This window comes from Bos mutus, chromosome X, assembly GCF_027580195.1.
Source record: "Bos mutus isolate GX-2022 chromosome X, NWIPB_WYAK_1.1, whole genome shotgun sequence".
Lineage (NCBI taxonomy): Eukaryota > Metazoa > Chordata > Mammalia > Artiodactyla > Bovidae > Bos > Bos mutus.
The window spans coordinates 78,958,078-78,978,137 of record NC_091646.1 but is presented as its reverse complement, the minus strand read 5'-3'; the positions used below and the strand labels follow the sequence as shown (position 1 = coordinate 78,978,137).

The 20,060-nt window shown below is 39.3% G+C and overlaps 1 protein-coding gene and 1 non-coding gene across 5 annotated transcripts in view; both read left to right on the top strand.

Moving 5' to 3' along the window:
- The window catches only part of SHROOM4 (shroom family member 4), a 268,730-nt gene that overhangs the window by 181,234 nt on the left and 67,436 nt on the right, over positions 1–20,060 (top strand). The gene's annotated exons all lie outside the window — the stretch shown is intronic.
- Positions 801–873, top strand: TRNAG-UCC (transfer RNA glycine (anticodon UCC)). Its single transcript has one exon. It is a non-coding gene; the product is annotated as a tRNA-Gly (tRNA).

Genomic DNA, 20,060 nt, shown 5'->3' with positions numbered 1-20,060 from the left:
TTTAGCTGATGAAAGAAACATGAATCCTGAAGGCAGTCATTATTTTTCACCAGCCCTTATTATTTAATAGCTTCTTCAAGCCTCAGTCTTAAACTTGGATCCTGATGAGTATGCCAATCCTGGATCTTATTGCAAGTGTCAAGATCTCTTCTGGGGATTTGTCCCTGAACTGCCAGCTCTGGACTTCAGGCCAGTTTCTATTTTGAGTGAAAGCTCCAATCTAGCAAGAGTACATTGATTGCTTTCCAGCTAATCAAAGGGAAAGCATTGGTTTGCTGTTCTGGCATCCTTGTTCAGCTAAAAATGATTATGTCTCTGGCTCCTAATGCAAAGATATATTCTTCCTTCTTTTCCTGTGATGATGGTGCAGAATATCCTTCAATTTTGTTAAGTATAAAGTTAATGTATGCCTTTGAATAGTCTTTGAGGAGTTATACAGGGTATTTTTTTTCTCCCTAGGGGAAACAGCAGAATATTACCTGCCCTCCTCTTTCTCTCAGTCATAAAATTTGTGTGATTTAAATTTACATACAGTGAAAGTTACTTACCTGAGGTTGTACGTCTTTGCACTTCAGAAATAGATTTCTTAAAGTATACTCATGTCCCTTCCAACAGAATGGAACATTTGAAACAAAAATTTAAAACTAGTCTTGGTACATGAATTTTGTATGAAATTAGGAGATTTTTTTCTTGTGATATACTTCCTTCTCTCTCTCTTTGTGTGTCTGTGATTCTTCGCTACTCTGTACTTCTTGAGAGAACCTTGAGGTTTAATAAATAAAAGTTTAAGTAGAGAGAATTCCCTGATGGTCCAGTGGTTAGGACTCTGTGCTTCCACTGCAGGGGGCCTGGGTTTGATCCCTAGTCAGGGAACTAAGAGGCCACAAAAAAAAGGGTAAGTGGAAGAGGGCACTCATGAAGTGATGGAGAGTATAGTTGATCTCTTACATGTGAATCAGTATCACAATTTTGATGACTCTCTCAGAACTGGAAGAATTGCTAGAAGCCTTTTTCCATGCCACAGTAAAAAGAATTTCTTCTTTCCTCCCTGATGCTCATCACGTTAAACACTTGCCATAGCCATTGGTTTGCCATAACTGGACAGGGAAAGTAGCTCTGTGTTGTCTGTGTATTACATCCCAGGATCTGAGTGACTTGCTAGGCTGAGACCTCATGTGATCATGAGAATTTAGTTAGTAATGGCACTGTAACATCTATTGAATTCTCACCAAAATTATATGAAATATATATTACTTGAGAAAACCAAGGCTCAAAATGGACATGTCAGTTGTCTAAAGCCATATAGCCAACAAGTGCCAGAGCCAGGACTTGAATCTGATCTCTGTGTGTGACTCCAGAATCCATCTCTTTTTCCTGTATTCACATTGCTGTGAATTCCGGTCATGGGGAATCTATCATAGTTCTACAACTCACTGAGATAGTGATGTATCCATTTTCTACCAAGTAGTTCATTTGACAGAGAAGGCAATGGCACCCCACTCCAGTACTCTTGCCTGGAATATCCCATGGATGGAGGAGCCTGGTAGGCTGCAGTCCATGGGGTCGCTAAGAGTCGGATACGACTGAGTGACTTCCCTTTCACTTTTAACTTTCCTGCATTGGAGAAGGAAATGGCAACCCACTCCAGTGTTCTTGCCTGGAGAATCCCAGGGACGAGGGAGCCTGGTGGGCTCCCATCTATGGGGCCTCACAGAGTCGGATACGACTGAAATGACTTAGCAGCAGCAGCAGCAGCAGCAGCAGCAGTTCATTTGAAAATGTTAAGACCAGTAAGGGATGAACTGAGTTCTCCACAGGAATTTGGATTCAGGCTGAAGGGTTTTTCCAAGGTGCTTTCCCACCTAAGTTTGAAGAGATACAATCAGAACTTTCAGATTTAATAGACATACTGTAAATATCAGTTCTGCCCTCCTATCCCAGCACTTACTACAGATCAGATGCTTGTAGATCAGGTGCTTGGAGCTCTCAAATGCATCATGTTATTTAATCATCATAGCTCTATTATGGGAGAAGGCAATGGCACCCCACTCCAGTACTCTTGCCTGCAAAATCCCATGGATGGAGGAGCCTGGTAGGCTGCAGCCCATGGGGTCGCTAAGAGTCGGACATGACTGAGCGACTTCACTTTCACTTCTCACTTTCATGCATTGGAGGAGGAAATGGCAACCCACTCCAGTGTTCTTGCCTGGAGAATCCCAGGGATGGTGGGGCCTGGTGGGCTGCCATCTATGGGGTTGCACAGAGTCGGACACGACTGAAGCAACTTAGCAGCAGCAGCAGCAGCAGCAGCAGCAGCAGCAGCTCTATTATGAGGTATAGGGATGAACATATCCCCATATTACAGGTGAGGAGACAAAGGTACAAAGAAATGAAGTAACTGACATGTCCATTATCTCATAGTCAGGTCCATCTAACTCCATAGTATTGAAAAAATAATTTGCTCTCTATAATACCTCATTTGGTTCCTACCTACCTATCTATTTTACTTCTGTCTCTGTAACATTTTCAGAAGCTTTAAATTGAATATTTTAGTTGAGATCTTCAAGAAATCCTTGTATGACATTAAAAATCCATAGGCTGTGCGTGCTTTCTCACTTGCCTCACCTTGTTAGTATTATCTTCAGCAGTAAGCTTGCACCTCAGTAGAGCTCAGAGCAAAAGATGTAAGTTGCTCTGAGAGGACAGTCACCCAGGCCTTAGCTGTGCCTTGACCTGGAATGCTTGCTCATCTTGACAGAATAATCTGAGTTAATCAGCTTGTGGATAGGGTGAGAGTTAAGGTTCTAGGTGTGGGTCTGTTTGCAGCTGAACTGATGGGTTTTGGCATCTTAATTAAGGGATTCAATAGCCATCTGCTGGGTGAAGACATCTTCCTTTCTCAACTGAAGCTGGGTCAGTCTCAGTCAGTGGGAAAATGTTGTCATTTGTATTCTGTATTCCTCCTGTTTCTTTGGGTTGTGCTATGTTTAATATAGCGTGCATTAGGAGATATTGAAAAAAGAGTTTTTAATTTAGTCTTTTTCTCCCAATACGTTTAAACTGTTTCCAAAGTGCCTGTGTGTGTGTGTATGTGTGTGTTAGACAAATTTCTCTGAAGAAGTTGACACCTCATTATGTGTAGGTTATTGCATTTGTGGAACAAAAATCTCCCTTAATATATATTTCCCTTGATATATCTATGTGTCATAAAAAATTAATTCACTTGATATGAACGTGTTTTCATTTTGGGACACGACTGAGCAACTGAACTGAACTGAATAGGGAAATATATTCTAGTAGATTAGTTTATAATGTTTCTAAATAATAAATCATAAACACAGTAAAAGAAAACAGCTAAAATGTACATATTTGAGAGTCAATTATATGTTGATTAACCTTATTGCTTTTGCCATAATTCTTACTATTGCCATTTTCCTTTGCTGTCAAAAAATTCATTTTTGGAACATAAAATGCATAATTATGAATGTTAATATAGCACCCTGCTGCATCTCATCTCTCTTTGTGTTATGGCACAAGTTTACTTTGGGGACACACAGATACTTTCTGTCATTATTCATAGTAACTGTTATTAGATGCTAAAGTTGAGATATTCATTATTTACCTGTCTTGTTAGAAGCTATTCTTACATCAAGACTATAGAAAAACCATGTTTATAATTCAACTAAGAAACATAGAAGCCTGTTTAAAAATTAAACAAATTAACCTGTGTTACAGACCACCTGACCTGCCTCTTGAGAAACCTATATACAGGTCAGGAAGCAACAGTTAGAACTGGACATGGAACAACAGACCGGTTCCAAATAGGAAAAGGAGTATGTCAAAGCTGTATATTGTCACTCTGCTTGTTTAACTTATATGCAGAGTACATCATGAGAAATGCTGGGCTGGAGGAAGCACAAGCTGGAATCAAGATTGCCAGGAGAAATAGCAATAACCTCAGATATGCAGATGACACCACCCTTATGGCAGAAAGTGAAAAGGAACTAAAAAGCTTCTTGATGAAAGTGAAAGTGGAGAGTGAAAAAGTTGGCTTAAAGCTCAACATTCAGAAAACGAAGATCATGACATCTGGTTCCATCACTTCATGGCAAATAGATGGGGAAACAGTGTCAGACTTTATTTTTTGGGCTCCAAAATCACTGCAGATGGTGACTGAAGCCATGAAATTAAAAGATGCTTACTCCTTGGAAGGAAACTTATGACCAACCTAGAGAGCATATTCAAAAGCAGAGACATTACTTTGCCAACAAAGATCTGTCTAGTCAAGGCTATGGTTTTTCCAGTAGTCGTGTATGGATGTGAGAGTTGGACTGTGAAGAAAGCTGAGCGCCGAAGAATTGATGCTTTTGAACTGTGGTGTTGGAGAAGACTCTTGAGAGTCCCTTGGACTGCAAGGAGATCCAACCAGTCCATTCTGAAGGAGATCAGCCCTGGGATTTCTTTGGAAGGAATGATGTTAAAGCTGAAACTCCAGTACTTTGGCCACCTCATGTGAAGAGTTGACTCATTGGAAAAGACTCTGATGCTGGAAGGGATTGGGGGCAGGAGGAGAAGGGGACGGCAGAGGATGAGATGGCTGGATGGCATCACTGACTCGATGGACGTGAGTCTGGGTGAACTCTGGGAGTTGGTGATGGACAGGGAGGCCTGGCGTGCTGCGATTCATGGGGTCGCAAAGAGTCGGACACGACTGAGCGACTGAACTGAACTGATAGAAGATGGAGCAGTGGACTTGGGGGTTCTCATTGCAGGCTCTGAGTACACAGTAGAAATACTGGACAAGTCTTTAACCATCTTATAGTCTTATATTTATGAATAATTCAGGGAAGTGAGTCCTACCTGACAGGAATCCATAAGGATTATTAAATAATCAATATACTTACATTAGTACTTGATACTGGGTACCTAACTAGTGAATGTATACTGTTTTTAATATGACATTTGAAAGTGAAAAAGAAAGACATTTTCTAAACATTTATTCACCAAATATCTCTTTAATTACCAAGTTCTCATATTCATCGATTTAATAAGTGTTTTTGAGTTTGTGTGCTTAGCATATACAGACAGCAAGGAGATCAAACCAGTCAATCCTAAAGGAAATCAACCCTGAATATTCATTGGAAGGACTGATGCTGAAGCTCCAATACTTTGGCCTCCTGATGTGAAGAGCTGACTCTTTGGAAAAGACCCCGATGCTGGGAAAGATTGAGGGCAGGAGGAAAAGGGGGCAGCAGAGGATGAGATGGTTGGATGGCATCATTGACTCCGTGGACATGAGTTTGAGTAAACTCTGGGTGTTAGTGAAGGACAGGGAACCTGATATGCTGCAGTCCATGGGGTTGCAAAGAGTTGGACACAGCTTAGTGACTGAACAGCAATAAGCAATATGTTAAATAGTGTAGTGGGGCTCACAGCAGGAGTGTGTTCTAGCCATGAACTCTAGTGGAGGGAAAACATATATAGGTAAAATGGTTGAGAAAGGAGGTAGGTGATTGTCAAAATGAGTGATACCAGCGGCAAGTGGTTGTAAAAATTGGAAGAAGAACATCACAAGGAACTTGAACAAAAGAAGGGGAGGTTGGCTCAATTCCTAAACAGAATGTGGTAAGGCATAAAGAGAGGATGGAGAAACTAATACAATTATGTAAAGTTTAAAAATAAAATAAAATTAAAATTACAAAAAAAAAAATAATAATAAAAAATTAAAAAAATTTAAAAAAAAAGAGAGAGGATGGAGAGAGATGTGTATGTAGGTTTGAGAAATATTAAGTGAGCCCACCCAGATTAAGATTTATAAAGAGGATCAGTGAGAGGTGAATTTGAACCATCTAATAGAAGGCCCAGAAAAGCAAAGTTTATCTAGTAGGCCATGAGGAGTCATTGCAAGATTGTGAATAGGTGAATAAGAATTGGTATCTGTGGGAAACCAGTAGGGAGGCCATGTGACATGATTGCTTGTATAAAGTAGTGACAGTAGGAATGGACAGGACGAGTTAATAGGGGATATATTTCAAAGCTAGGATGTGGAGACTAATTCAATATAAAAGCCAAAGAAGAGAAGGAAACAATTTACAAGGTTTGAGTTAGTCAGATCTTTAGGGATTTAAGACACAACAAAAAGATAAATTAGGAAGAGCTAGGCTTGATGTCAATGTTTTTGTTTTGTCTTTAATTTGAGGGGATTGATGGGAGATGTAAACATTCAATTGGCAATTGTAGAGTATAGGTAGAACTGCTGTGGTTTTGGGTTCAGATAAAGACCAGTGATTGTTCTAGACCCATAGAATGTTACTTGTAATCTAAACTAATCTCAGTTATACAGATATCTTCTGGTGGTCACTTCATCTTAAAAAACATCAGCTCTCCTTAATTTTTGTCCTCTTGCAATTACCAGTCTCTTTTCCATCACAGCCAAGCTTCTTAGGCAGTTGAAAAGTATCATTACACTCATTGTCTCCATCTTCTTCCCATTTTCTCACTGCAGTCTGGCTTCTTCCACTACATGACAGTCTTCTCTATAGGACCAAGATGAATTAGTATCCTCCAGATTGAATAAAAACTCAAGGAGCATCTTTTCTTCTTTTCCAGTCAGCAATTTTTCAGTAGCAGAAGGAGTACAATGGAAGGCACATAGCCATTGCTATTTAATAGCGCTGGTGTCAAATCACATATCAGCTGGCTGACCTTCTGTAAATTAGTTAACCAAAATTTTCTCATTTGTAAGATGAGAATAATGATATTTACCTTAAGCCCTTTAAAATAGTTGCTTAATAAATAATGGCCCTATTTAACTTTTTTCTGAAAATTTCTTCTCTTTGATTATGAAATATATCTTTCTCCTAGTTTTTTCCTACTACTTATCTTCAGCTCTCTTTCCTTAATTTGTCACTTGACTATAGGTGTACCCTAGAAGAGTAGTCTTCAAACTTGAATGTGCATTAGAATCCTCTGGAAGGTTTGTTAGGGAACATATTGCTCCCCTCCCCAACCCAAGTTTCTGATCCAGTCAGGGTCTAAGAAATTTTCAGGTAGTGCTGGTCTGAGGACTGAACTTTGAGAACCACTAACCTAGAGTTCTGCCTCAGACCCTCTTTCTCATTCTGTGAACCTTTTTTTGAGAGGCTTCAGATATCACTGATGACTCTCAGATTTCTGTATCCAGAGAAGATCATACTCCTAGACACCAGATTATCATTTTCAACAGCATGTTACTATTTGCCACCAAGATGTCTCCCAAAAACATCATAATCCAACATGCCCAGGTTTATTATGAAGTATATGTGCTAAGTTGCTTCAGTCATGTCCAACTCTTTTGCTACCCTGTGGACCACAGCCTGCCAGGCTCCTCTGTCCATGAGAGTCTCCCAGCAGCAGTACTGGAGAGGGTTGTCATGCCCTCCTCCAGTGAATCTTCCCAACCCAGGGATTGAATCTGCATCTCTTACATCTCTTGCATTGGCAGGCAGATTCTTTACCAATAGTGCCACCTGGGAAGCTCATCTAAAGTACATATGGAAATTTAAATATAATACATATATATGATCTATAAGAGTAGTCAAGCAAAGTCTGAAAAGGAAGAGTAATAAGGGAGAAAGGGACCAGTCCTGTTGAAACATATTATAAAACTACAGTAATTAAAACAGTTTGGTACTAGCACATGAATAGACAGATCAGTGGACCATAATTGAGTCTAGTAATTGATCCAAAGGCACAGTTTAGTGTATGGTTTTTAATATATGATTTTATTAGTAAATATTGAAGGTCTTTCTAAGCACAACACAAAGGAAACCATAAAGGAGAACATTGTTAAATTTGACTACATGAAAGTTAAAATTTACAGTACCACAAAAATACATAAACAGAATCCAAAGACAAAAATCTGAGAAGGATTTGTATCTGATATGAGAAATGGCTGGTTCCCTGTATATATAAAGAGCTCTTGAGACCGAGAATCACTTAGAAAAATATCAACAAACCATTATTTTAAAAATAGGAAAAAAAAAAGAAACTAAACAACCAGTCCAGGGAAAAAGAAAAGTGGCTTATAAAATAAATAGATACTCAACAACACTCATAATTAAAGAAATATAGGTTAATTTAATCAATAATTCTCACCTTAACACCAATACAACTTTCACTAATCAGAATGGCAAAAATCAGAACATGTAATACATATTTTTTGACAAGCATGTAGAGAAATGTGTACTCTTACACCTTAATACATACCTTGCTACTCAAAGTGTGATCCTAGGACCAGCAGTATCTGCATAAACTGAGAGCTTGTTACAAATTCAGCCCTATCCCAGACCTACTAAATCAGAATCTGCATTTTAATGAGTTCCCAAAGTGATTTGTTTGCACATGAAAGTTTGAAAAGCACTGCTCTAAAATATTGTTGGTGGAAAAGCAAATTAACATAACTTCTTTGGATTTTGGGAGACTTTATCACAATTAAACATTCATATGCTCTGAACCAGAGCTCCACTTACAGGAATTTATCTAACAGATATAATCATATATGTGTGTGTGAAGAGTTGTTCAAAAATATTCATTGCGACATTAAAAAAATTAGAAACAAACTTAATATTCATTAATTGAGTAATGGTTAAATAAAGTATGAAAATTCACACAAGTACAATAGTAAGTGGTTATTAAAAATTTGTGAAAAACTACATGCAGGTACAAAATTATCTCCTACATATATTGTTAAACACAAACAGCAAGATCTTGAACAGTACTCTAGTATGCTTTTTTGTGTGTCCTGTTATTATAATAGCTATTTTACAGATAATGTAAGTGAGGCAGAGATGTTGAATAACTAGTCCAAGGGCACACTGTAGCAGTGGCAGATTCAAATCTAGACAGTCTCATTCCAGAGCTTATGTTCTTAAAACTATGTCATACTATGCCTAGGGATAAACAAGAAACTGTTAATGATGGTTTCTCCCAGAGTATGGGGAACTCATTTTTCATCGTATATGCCTTTGTACTGTTTGAGTGGTTTACCTTTCACAAATATTGCTTTTAGTTCAGTTCAGTTGCTCAATTGTGTCCGACTCTTTGTGACCCCATGGACTGCAGCACGCAAGGCTTCCCTGTCCAACACCAGTTCCCAGAGCTTGCTCAAACTCATGTCCATCTAGTCAGTGGTGCGTTCCAACCATTTCATCCTCTATCATCCCCTTCTCCTCCTAACTTCAATCTTTCCCAGCATCAGGGTCTATTCCAATGGGTCAGTCCTTCACATCAGGTGGCCAAAGTATTGGAGCTTCAGCTTCAAATTCAATCCTTCCAATGAATATTCAGGACTGATTTCCTTTAGGATTGACTGGTTTGATCTCCTTGCTGTCCAAGGGATTCTGAAGAGTCTTCTCCAACACCACAGTTCAAAAGCATCCATTCTTCGGCGCTCAGCTTTCTTTATGGTTCAACTCTCACATCCATATATGACTACTGAAAAACCATAGTTTTCACTGGATGTACTTTTGTCAGCAAAGTAATGTCTCTGCTTTTTAATATGCTGTATAGGTTTGTCAGAGCTTTTCTTCCAAGGAGCAAGCATCTTTTAATTTCATGGCTGCAGTCACCATCTGCAGTGCTTTTGGAGCCCAAGAAAATAAAGTCTGTCACTGTTTCCATTGTTTCCCCATCTATTTCCATGAAGTGAAGGGACTGGATGCCATGATCTTGGTTTTTTGAATGTTGAGTTTTAAGCTAGCTTTTTCACTCTCCTCTTTCACTTTCATCAAGAGACTTTTTAGTTCCTCTTCACTTTCTTCCATAAGGGTGGTGTCATCTGCATATTTGAGGTTATTGATATTTCTCCCAGTAATCTTGATTCCAGCTAGTGCTTCATCCAATCCAGAATTTCTCATGATGTACTCTGCATAAAAGTTAAATAAATAAGGTGACAATATACAGCCTTGACATACTCCTTTCCCAGTTTGGAACCATTCTGTTATTCTATGTCCAGTTCTAACTGTTGCTTCTTGACCTGCATACAGATTTCTCGGGAGGCAGGTAAGGTGGTCTGGTATTCCCATCTCTTGAAGAATTTTCTGCAGTTTGTTGTGATCTACACAGTCAAAGGCTTTAGCGTACTCAATCAAGCAGAAGTAGATGTTTTTCTGAAATTCTCTTGCATTTTCTCTGATCCAGCAGATGTTGGCAGTTTGATCTCTGGTTCCGCTGCCTTATCTAAATCCAGCTTGCACATCTGGAAGTTCTCAGTTCACGTACTGTTGAACCCTAGCTTGGCGAATTTTCAGCATTACTTTGCTGACACGTGAGATGAGTGCAGTTGTGTGGTAGTTTAAACATTCTTTGGCATTGCCTTTATTTGGGATTAGAATGAAAACTGAACTTTTCCAGTCCTGTGGCCACTGCTGAGTTTTCCAAATTTGCTGGCATGTTGAAAGCAGCACTTTCACAGCATCATCTTTTAGGATTTTAAATAGCTCAGCTGGAATTCCATCACCTCCACTACCTTTGTTTGTGGTGATGCTTCCTAAGGCCCACTTGACTTCACATGCCAGGAAGTCTGGCTCTAGGTGAGTGATCACACCATCCTGGTTACCTGTGTCATGAAGATCTTTTTTTGTATAGCTCTTCTGTGTACTCTAGCCACCTCTTCTTAATATCTTCTGCTTCTGTTAGGTCCATACCGTTTCTGTTCTATATTGAGCCCATCTTTGCATGAAATGTTCCCTTGGTATCTCTAATTTTCTTAAAGAGATGTATAGTCTTTCCCATTCTATTGTTCTCCTCTATTTCTTTGCATTGATCACTTAGGAAGACATTCTTATCTCTCTTTGCTATTCTTTGGAACTCTACATTCAGATGGATATATCTTTCGTTTTCTCCCTTAGCTTTCATTTCTCTTCTTTTCTCAGCTATTTGTAAGGCTTCCCCAGACAACCATTTTGCCCTTTTCCATTTCTTCTTCTTGGGAATGATTTTGATCCCTCCCTCCTGTACAATGTTATGAACCTCCGACCATAGTTCCTCAGGTACTCTATCTTTAAAAATATAAAAACTTAAAACTCAACTTGTCCAAAACTGGACTAATTTCCCTCCCTACTCTTCTTGGTGACAGACTCAGTCATTTGCTGAAGTGAGATATCTGTACACACTCTGGACCCCTTCCTTTATCTCTCACATTTGTCCAACTGGGAACCAAGATTTATTGGTTTTACCTCCTATACCATTCTCAGACAAGACTCAAATCTGCCTTACCACTCTATCCCTGAATCATGGATCATGTTGGACTATAACATTCATTTCCTAACTGGTCCACCTGCTTCTTTCTCCCTAAAAAAAAAATGCTAGCAGATGCATCTTTCAAAAATACAAATCTGACCCTGACATTATCATGCTTAGAGTTTTTCACTTGGCTCCTCAGTGCCTGTGGGGAAAGTCAAAATTCATTAGCATGGCAACCTGGATCTTCTATGTTTTGTTCAGCCTGCCTCTCTAGATTTACCTCCTACCACCCCTCCTCATACACTCTACCTTCAGAACAGTATGTTTTTCTCAAATTTCCTTGATTTTTACAAGCTACTCTTATAGAAGTACTTTTCATCTTGGTCAATTCCTACCCTTTCTTCAGGACCAGACCTCATGTTTGACCTCCTTTATGTAAGTTTCTCTGGTTTCAGGCTCTTGTTGTTGTTTAATCACTAAGTTATGTTCAACTCTTTGTGACTCTGTTGACTGTAGCCCACCAGGTTTCTCTGTCCATGGGATTTCCCAGGCAAGAATACTGGAGTAGGTTGGCATTTCCTTCTCCAGGGGATCTTCCCAACTCAGGGATCCAACCTGTGTCTCCTGCATTGGCAGGTGGATTCTTTACCATTGAGCCACCAGGAAGACCCTGCAAGCTATTAGATATTATGTATTCTGTGCTAGGCAGGTCAGGATACCCAAAAGTCCCATGACCTCTCAGTTTCCCATAGGAAAGAGCTGCTTCTCTAGCTCTTCCCCTCAACTAGTTCAGTCTTCTCCCCATGTTTCCCATAGGCCCCAGAACTCTTCTGGTTCACCTAGGACATCTGGGAGACTTTCCCTTTTAGTCTCAATTTTAGATTCATCATGCCCCCTCTTCCGATCCTTCTGTCTTTAGGCAAGGGAGATTAGAATAGTGGTTAAGAATATGGACTCTGGAGCCAGGCTGCCTGAGTTTGAATACCATCTCTGTGACTTTGTAGATCTGTGATCTTGGGCAAGTTACTCTATCTCTCCAGGCCTCTAATTTTCCTCTCTGAATAATGGAGATGACAATAGTAGCACCTGCTTTGTAGGATAGTTACGAGTATTAAGTGTTTTAATATTTGTAATACATAATAAACACTGTAAGTGCTTTTGAGATAAAAAAGCCTAAAATGTGAGGTGAAAGAATCTTCTCAGATTGACATAGAAGGCAAGCCTTTTTCCCTCCTGGAGCTGTTTTCTACTAAAGATAGCTCGTTAGTATTAGGAACAAGTATATATGAGTCAGCAAGAACCCCCATCCCTTTTCAAGTCTCCTGTACTTCTGGCTTGTTTCCCCAAATGGATGACAGATTGAAAGCTTCTTGAGGGCAAGGATCATAGTGCAGACTTTTTAGATTCCTTGTGTGTGTGTGCTAAATTGCTTCAGTCATGTCTGACTTTTTGTGACACTATGGACTGTAGCCTGCCAGGCTTTTCTGTCCATGGGATTCTCCAGGCAAGAGTACTGAAGTGGGTTGCAATGCCCTCCTTCAGGGGATCTTCCAAACCCAGGGATCGAACCCACATCTCTTATGTCTCCTGCATTGGCAGGTGGGTTCTTTACCACTAGTACCACCTGTGAAGCCCTTTAGACTCCTGAAGATCCCCTGGAGGAGGGCATAGCAACCCCCTCCAGTGTTCTTGCCTGGAGAATCCCATGGACAGAGGAGCCTGGTGGGCTATGGTCCATAGAGTCACAAAGAGTCGGACACAACTGAAGTAACTTCGCATGCACACATGCACAAACAAATAATAGACACAGGATTTATTTCCATCACTCTTACAATTAAACCCCAAATCCTTACAATAACCCATTCACCTGGCCCCTGGCTCCTTCCCCAACCTTATTTCCTACCTCTCTTTGTCTTGTTTATTCTGCTCCAACCACACAGGCTTTCATGCTGTTTTTGGACCATGACAAGCTGATCCTGTCTCAGGACCACTGCTCTGGCTGATGCCTCTGCCTAGAACATTTTCCCTCAGTATTTTCTTGGCTCCTTCCGTGACTTTGTTTATTAATACTTTTGTTGTTCAAGTATCACCTCCTAACAGAAGCCTTCCCTGACCACACACTCTAAAATAGAATTGGCCTTCACATAGATAGACCTGCCAGTTTATCCCTTACCCTGCTTTCTCTATCTTCATAGCACTTATCACTACCTGTCATATTCTATATTTATAGAGTTGAGTTCCATGGAGACTATTTTGTGTGTTTTATTGATTGGTTTGTCCCCAGCATCTTGAATGGTGCTGTCTTGGCTCTCAATAACTAACGAATGAATCGATGAATAAATAAATGAATGAATTCAATGCAAGTGCCTTATAGAAGGGGAAATACAACCAATTCTGTTCACTCCTAGCGTCTTGAAAATTTTATAATTCTCAGTCCATGGTTTTGTCTTTCTGCTTCAGCATTTTCAAATTAAATCCATATCTATGTATGAGTTTTGTTTCAATTTGACGAAAATCACCTTGACAAAAGTTAAAATCCAATATATGTCAAGTCCAGTTCTCCAAAGAGTAACTGATTTGTTTGTTCTCCATCTCATGGCGGGGAGGAATATACATGACTTTGTGTGTATGTGTGTGTATGTGAGAGAGAGAAAGAATGAACAGTTACCTGCAGTGAGGAAATTGGGTGTCCAGGTTCCCCAGAAGGAAAATAATTTTGTTTCAATTGCTGTATATTTTTTCTCAGTTGTTGCTTCCAAATCCATTAAAAAAAACCCAACCGAAATACAAAGAGATGAAAAGCCTGATGAACTAGAGGTTTGTAAACGTAAATACATCAGATCAGGGAATTTCCCAGGGGCTCATGCAGAGCATTGTAAAACCATATGAAAGCTTTATGAAGAGAAACTTCAGCAGAGGAGATAGATATATGGCAGCTGCTTGCCAGCTCATGTCTCCACTCAACAATGGAAGTTGCGATGTGGGAACTGCCCTTTTGGTTCTGGGATGTGCCTCACCATGAAGCAGAATGTTCCTGCCCCTGGAGCCCGAATTCTGTTCAAGCAGATACCCTCTATTGTATACATAGCCACTAGCTATGTGTACAACTGCCGCTGGCAGTTGAAGGGAGGTTCCCAGACTGCCTTGGAAGACAAGACCCCAACATAAGTAAAAGCAGCAGCAGCCAGTATTTTGAAGAAGCCATTTGAAAATCTGTTTAAAATGTATGGTAGCATTTTTTTTTAGAGTGATGGGTCTCAAACTTGAGCACGAATCAGAATCACTTGGAGGGCTTGCTAAAATTCAAATGGCTGGGCTCCACTCTCAGAGTTTCTAACTCAAAAAGTTTGGAGTAGGGCCCCAGAATTTTATTTCCTTCAATTTCCCAGGTGATGCTGATGCTTCTATATGTGACAAACTTTGAAAACTATTGTTTAGGAAAAAACAGAAATTTTGAAGTAAATAATTTGGATTCAAGCCTTGTATGATTTTACCTCTGAACCTGACATGGAGGTTCTTCTTTTCTAACATGGAGTTTATAAGGTTCTTGTAAGAATTAAATGGACTGGTGTCCATGAAAGTTCTTTGGGAACTATAAATATTAGCAGTTATGGCTTCACAAATAGTACTTGGCTGCCACCCCCATCATCTTTTCCTGTGCTTTGTCACCTCTCTACCCGACTTTGTCCTATCAAGTTCATCAGGCATCTAGAAAGAAACCAAAGTCAAGAAGGTCCTAAGTAGTAAAATGATTTTAACCCAATGAGTATGGCCATGATGCTGACTTTGACTTGATCTCCTTTTCCTTCTAACTGGCCTCTTCTCAACTTGCTCCTGTTCTTCCAGCTCTGGCCACATCTCACAGCAGAGAACAGCAACTAGTGCTGATATTGGGGTAAAAAAATGTCAGGTAGAATTTTTTTTCTTTTACTTAATAGAATAAGCAGAGGAATCTACTTCCAAACAGGAAAGTATTTGTTGGGGAAACCATCTTGCTAGGTTGGTGGGCTCTGAGCTGATTTCCCTAAGGGCAAAATCCAGATGTTTAAAAGAGTTAAGTGGAATCATAAGTATAATTGCAGATTCCTAACTTAAGAATGTGTCAGACAGCTGTATTAGACAGTTGCCAGGGTAAATGATATGTCTGTATATGAGGGAGTCCTTTTTCTTTGGAAACCTTTTCTCATTTAAAAGTAATACACATGTTATGTACACAATTTTGAAATTTTCTAAAATTATAAAGAATGAAAATATCCCTTAATTCTGACACACAGAGATACTTAATGGTAAGATATTAGTAATTTTCATCTAGCCTTTTAAAAATTTTTATTTATTTGGCTGTGATGGATCTTCACTGTAGCATGTGAACTCCTGATGGTGGCATGAGGGATCTAGTTCCCCTACCAGGGATCAAAACCAGGCCCTGTGCATTGGGAGCTCGGAATCTTAGCACTGGACCACCAGGGACATGCCCATACAGGCTTTTAATATGTGTATGCTTGTACATGAATATATGCATATGGATATTTGTTTTTTGAGTTGGGCTGATACAACATACAGGTTTGCATACTGTTTTTCCTCTTTTGTAATAGCAGACTATGGGCTTCCCTGGTGGCTTAGCAGTATGGAATCTGCCTGCCTTAATTTCTCTTTCTGTTTTTCAATTGTTAGTGTATAGGAATGCAAGGGATATCTGTGTACTAATTTTATATCCAACAACCTTACTATATTCATTAAATCAGTTCAGTTACTCAGTTGTGTCTGACTCTTTGCAACCCCATGGACTGCAGCATGCCAGGCCTCACTGTCCATCACCAACTCCCAGAACTTGCTCAAACTCATGTCCATTGAGTCAGTGATGCCATCCAACCATCTCATCCTCTGTTGTCCCCTTCTCCTTCTGCCTTCAGTCTTTCCCAGAATCAGGGTCTTTTCCAATCAGTCAGTGCTTCACATTAGGTGGCCAAAGTATTGGAGCTTCAGCTTCAATATCAGTCCTTTCAATAAATATTCAGGACTGATTTCCTTTAGGATTGACTGCAGTCCAAGGGACTCTCCAGAGTCTTTTCCAACACCACAGTTCAAAAGCATCAATTCTTTGGTGCTCAGCTTTCTTTATGGTCCAACTTTCACATCCATATGTGATTACTGGAAAAACCATAGCTTTGACTAGACGGACCTTTGTCAGCAAAGTAATTTCTCTGCTTTTTAATATGCATCTAAGTTTATCAGAGCTTTTCTTCCAAGGAGCAAGTATCTTTTAATTTCAAGGCTGCAGTCACCATCTGCAGTGCTTTTGGAGCTCCCCAAAATAAAATCTGTCACTGTTTCCATTGTTTCCAAATCTATTTCCCATGAAGTGATGGGACCAGATGCCATGATCTTGGTTTTTTGAATGTTGAGTTTTAAGCTAGCTTTTTCACTCACCTCTTTCACTTTCATCAAGAGGCTCTTCAGTTCCTCTTCACTTTCTTCCATAAGGGTGGTATCATCTGCGTATCTAAGGTTATTTATATTTCTCCCAGTAATCTTGATTCCAGCTTGTGCTTCATTCAATACAGCATTTGGCATGAGGTACTCTACATATAAGTTAAATAAGCAAGGTGACAATATACAGCCTTGACATACTCCTTTCTTGATTTGGAACCAGTCTCTTGTTCCATGTCGGTTCTAACTGTTGCTTCTTGACCTGCATACAGATTTCTCAGGAAGCATATAAGGTGATCTGGTATTCTCATCTCTTTAAGAATTTTCCAGTTTGTTGTGATCCACACAGTCCAAGGCTTTGGCGTGGTCAGTAAAGCAGAAATAGATGTTTTTCTGGAACTCTCTTGCTTTTTCAATGATCCAGCAAATGTTGGCAATTTGATCTCTGGTTCCTCTGCCTTTTTTAAATCCAGCCTGAGCATCTGGAAGTTCTTTATTCACATACTGTTGAAGCCTGGTTTGGAGAATTTTCAGCATTACTTTGCTAGTATGTGAGATGAATATGATTGTGTAGTAGTTTGAACATTCTTTGGCATTGCCTTTCTTTGGGATTGGAATGAAAACTGACATTTTTTCAGTCCTGTGGCCACTGCTGAGTTTTCCAAATTTGCTGGCATATTGAGTGCAGCACTTTCACAGCTTCATCTTTTAGGATTTGAAATATTTCAGCTGGAATTCTGTCACCTCCACTAGCTTTGTTCATAGTAATGCTTCCTAAGGTGCACTTGACTTCGCTCTCCAGGATATCTGGCTCTAGGTGAATGATCACATCATCTCGGTTATCTAGGTCATTAAAATCATCTTTGTATAATTCTTCTGTGTGTTCTAGCCACCTTTTCTTAATTTCTTCTGCCTCTGTTAGAGCCGTACTCTTTCTGTCCTCTTGTTAGAGCCGTACTCTTTCTGTCCTTTATTGTGCCCATCTTTGCATGAAATGTTCCCTTGGTATCTCTAATTTTCTTGAAGAGATCTCTAGTCTTTCCCATCCTATTGTTTTCCTCTATTTCTTTGCATTGATCACTGAGGAAGGCTTTCTCATCCCTCCTTGGTATCCTTTGGAACTCTACATTCATTGATGAGCTCTAATAATTTTCTGGTGTTATCTTTAGGGTTTCCTATGTAGAGGACCATGTCATCTGCAAACAGTGAGAGTTTTACTTCTTCTTTTCCAATCTAGATTCCCTTTATTTCTTTTTCTTCTCTGATTCCTGTGGCTAGGACTTCCAAAACTATGTTCAATAGTAGCAGTGAGAGTGGGCACACTTGTCTTGTTCCTGATTTTATAGGAAATGCTTTCAGTTTTTCACCACTGTGGATAATGTTTGCTGTGGGTTTGTCGTTTATAGCTTTTATTATGTTGAAGTATGTTCCTTCTATGCCTGCTTCCTGGAGAGTTTTTATCATAAATGGGTATTGAATTTTGTCAAAGGTTGTCTGCATCTATTGAGAATATCATATGTTTTTAATCTTTCAGTTTATTAATATGGTTATCACACTGATTGATTTTTGAATATTGAAGAATCCTTGCATCCCTGGAATAAAGCCCACTTGGTCATGATGTAAAATCTTTTAAATATGTTGTTGGATTCTGTTTGCTATAATTTTGTTGAGGATTTTTGCATCCATGTTCATCAGTGATATTGGCCTGTTGTTTTCTTTTTTTGTGCCATCTTTGTCTGGTTTTGGTATGAGGGTGATGGTGGACTTATAGAATGAGTTTGGGAGTTTGCCTTCCTCTGCACTTTTCTGTAAGAGTTTGAGTAGGATAGGTGTGGCTCTTCTCTAAATTTTTGGAAGAATCCACCTCTGAAGCCATCTTGTCCTGGGGAAACAATCCCATTCACCATTGCAATGAAAAGAATAAAATACTTAGGAATAAATTTACCTAAAGAAACAAAGGAACCATAGATATAAAACTATAAAACACTGATGAAAGAAATCAAAGATGACACAAATAGATGGAGAAATATACCATGTTCATGGACTGGAAAAATCAATATAGTGAAAATGAGTATACTACACAAAAATAAACTCAAAATGGATTAAAGATCTAAATGTAAGGCCAGAAACTATAAAACTCTTAGAAGAAAACATAGGCAGAACACTCTCTGACATAAATCACAGCAAGATCCTCTATGACCCACTTCCCAGAGTAAAAGAAATAAAAATAAACAAATGGTACCTAATTAAACTTAAAAACTTTTGCACAATGAAGAAAGCTATAAGCAAGGTGAAAAGGCAGCCTTCAGAATGGGAGAAAACAATAGCAAACAAAATAATTGACAAAGAATTAATCTCCAAAATATACAAGCAACTCATGCAGCTCAATACCAGAAAAACAACCAACCCAATCAAAAAGTGGGCAAAAGAACTAAACAGACATTTCTCCTAAGAAGACATACAGATGGCTAATAAACACATGAAAAGATGCTCAACATCACTCATTATTAGAGAAATGTAAATCAAAACCACAATGAGGTATCATTTCACGCAGGTCAGAATGGCCACCATCAAAAAGTCTACAAACAATAAATACTGGAGAGGGTTTGGAGAAAAGGGAACCTTCTTACACTGTTGGTGGGAATGCATACTGGTGCAGCCACTATGGAGAACCGTGTGGAGATTCCTTTAAAAAAAAAACTGGAAATAGAACTGCCATATGACCCAGCAGTCCCGCTGCTGGGCATACACAGTGAGTAAACCAGAATTGAAAGAGATACATGTACCCCAATGTTCATTGAAGCACTGCTTACAATAGCTAGGACATGAAAGCAACCTAGATGTCCATCAGCAGATTAATGGATAAGGAAGTTGTGGTACATATACACAATGGAATGTTACTCAGCTAGGAAAAGGAACACATCTGAGTCAGTTCTAATGATTTGGATGAAACTGGAACCTATTATACAGATTGAAGTAAGTCAGAAAGAGAAACACCAATACTGTATATTAACATATATATATAGAATTTAGAAAAACAGTAATGATAACCCTATATGCAAGGCAGCAAAAGAGACACAGATGTAAAGAACAGGCTTTTTGACTCTGTGGGAGAAGGTGTGGGTGTGATGATTTGAGAGAATAGCATTTTAACATGTATATAACCATATGTAAAATAGATGACCAGTGCAAGTTTGATGCATGAAGCAGGGCACTCAGAGCCGGTGCTCTGGGACAACCCAGAGGGATGGAGTGGGGAGGGAGGTGGTGGTGGGGGCGATGTTTCAGGATGGAGGGGCACATGTGCACCTGTGGCTGATTCATGTTGATATATGGCAAAAACCATCCCAATATTGTAAAGTAATTATCCTCCAATTAAAATAAATTAACTTAAAAAAAGATATGCACCA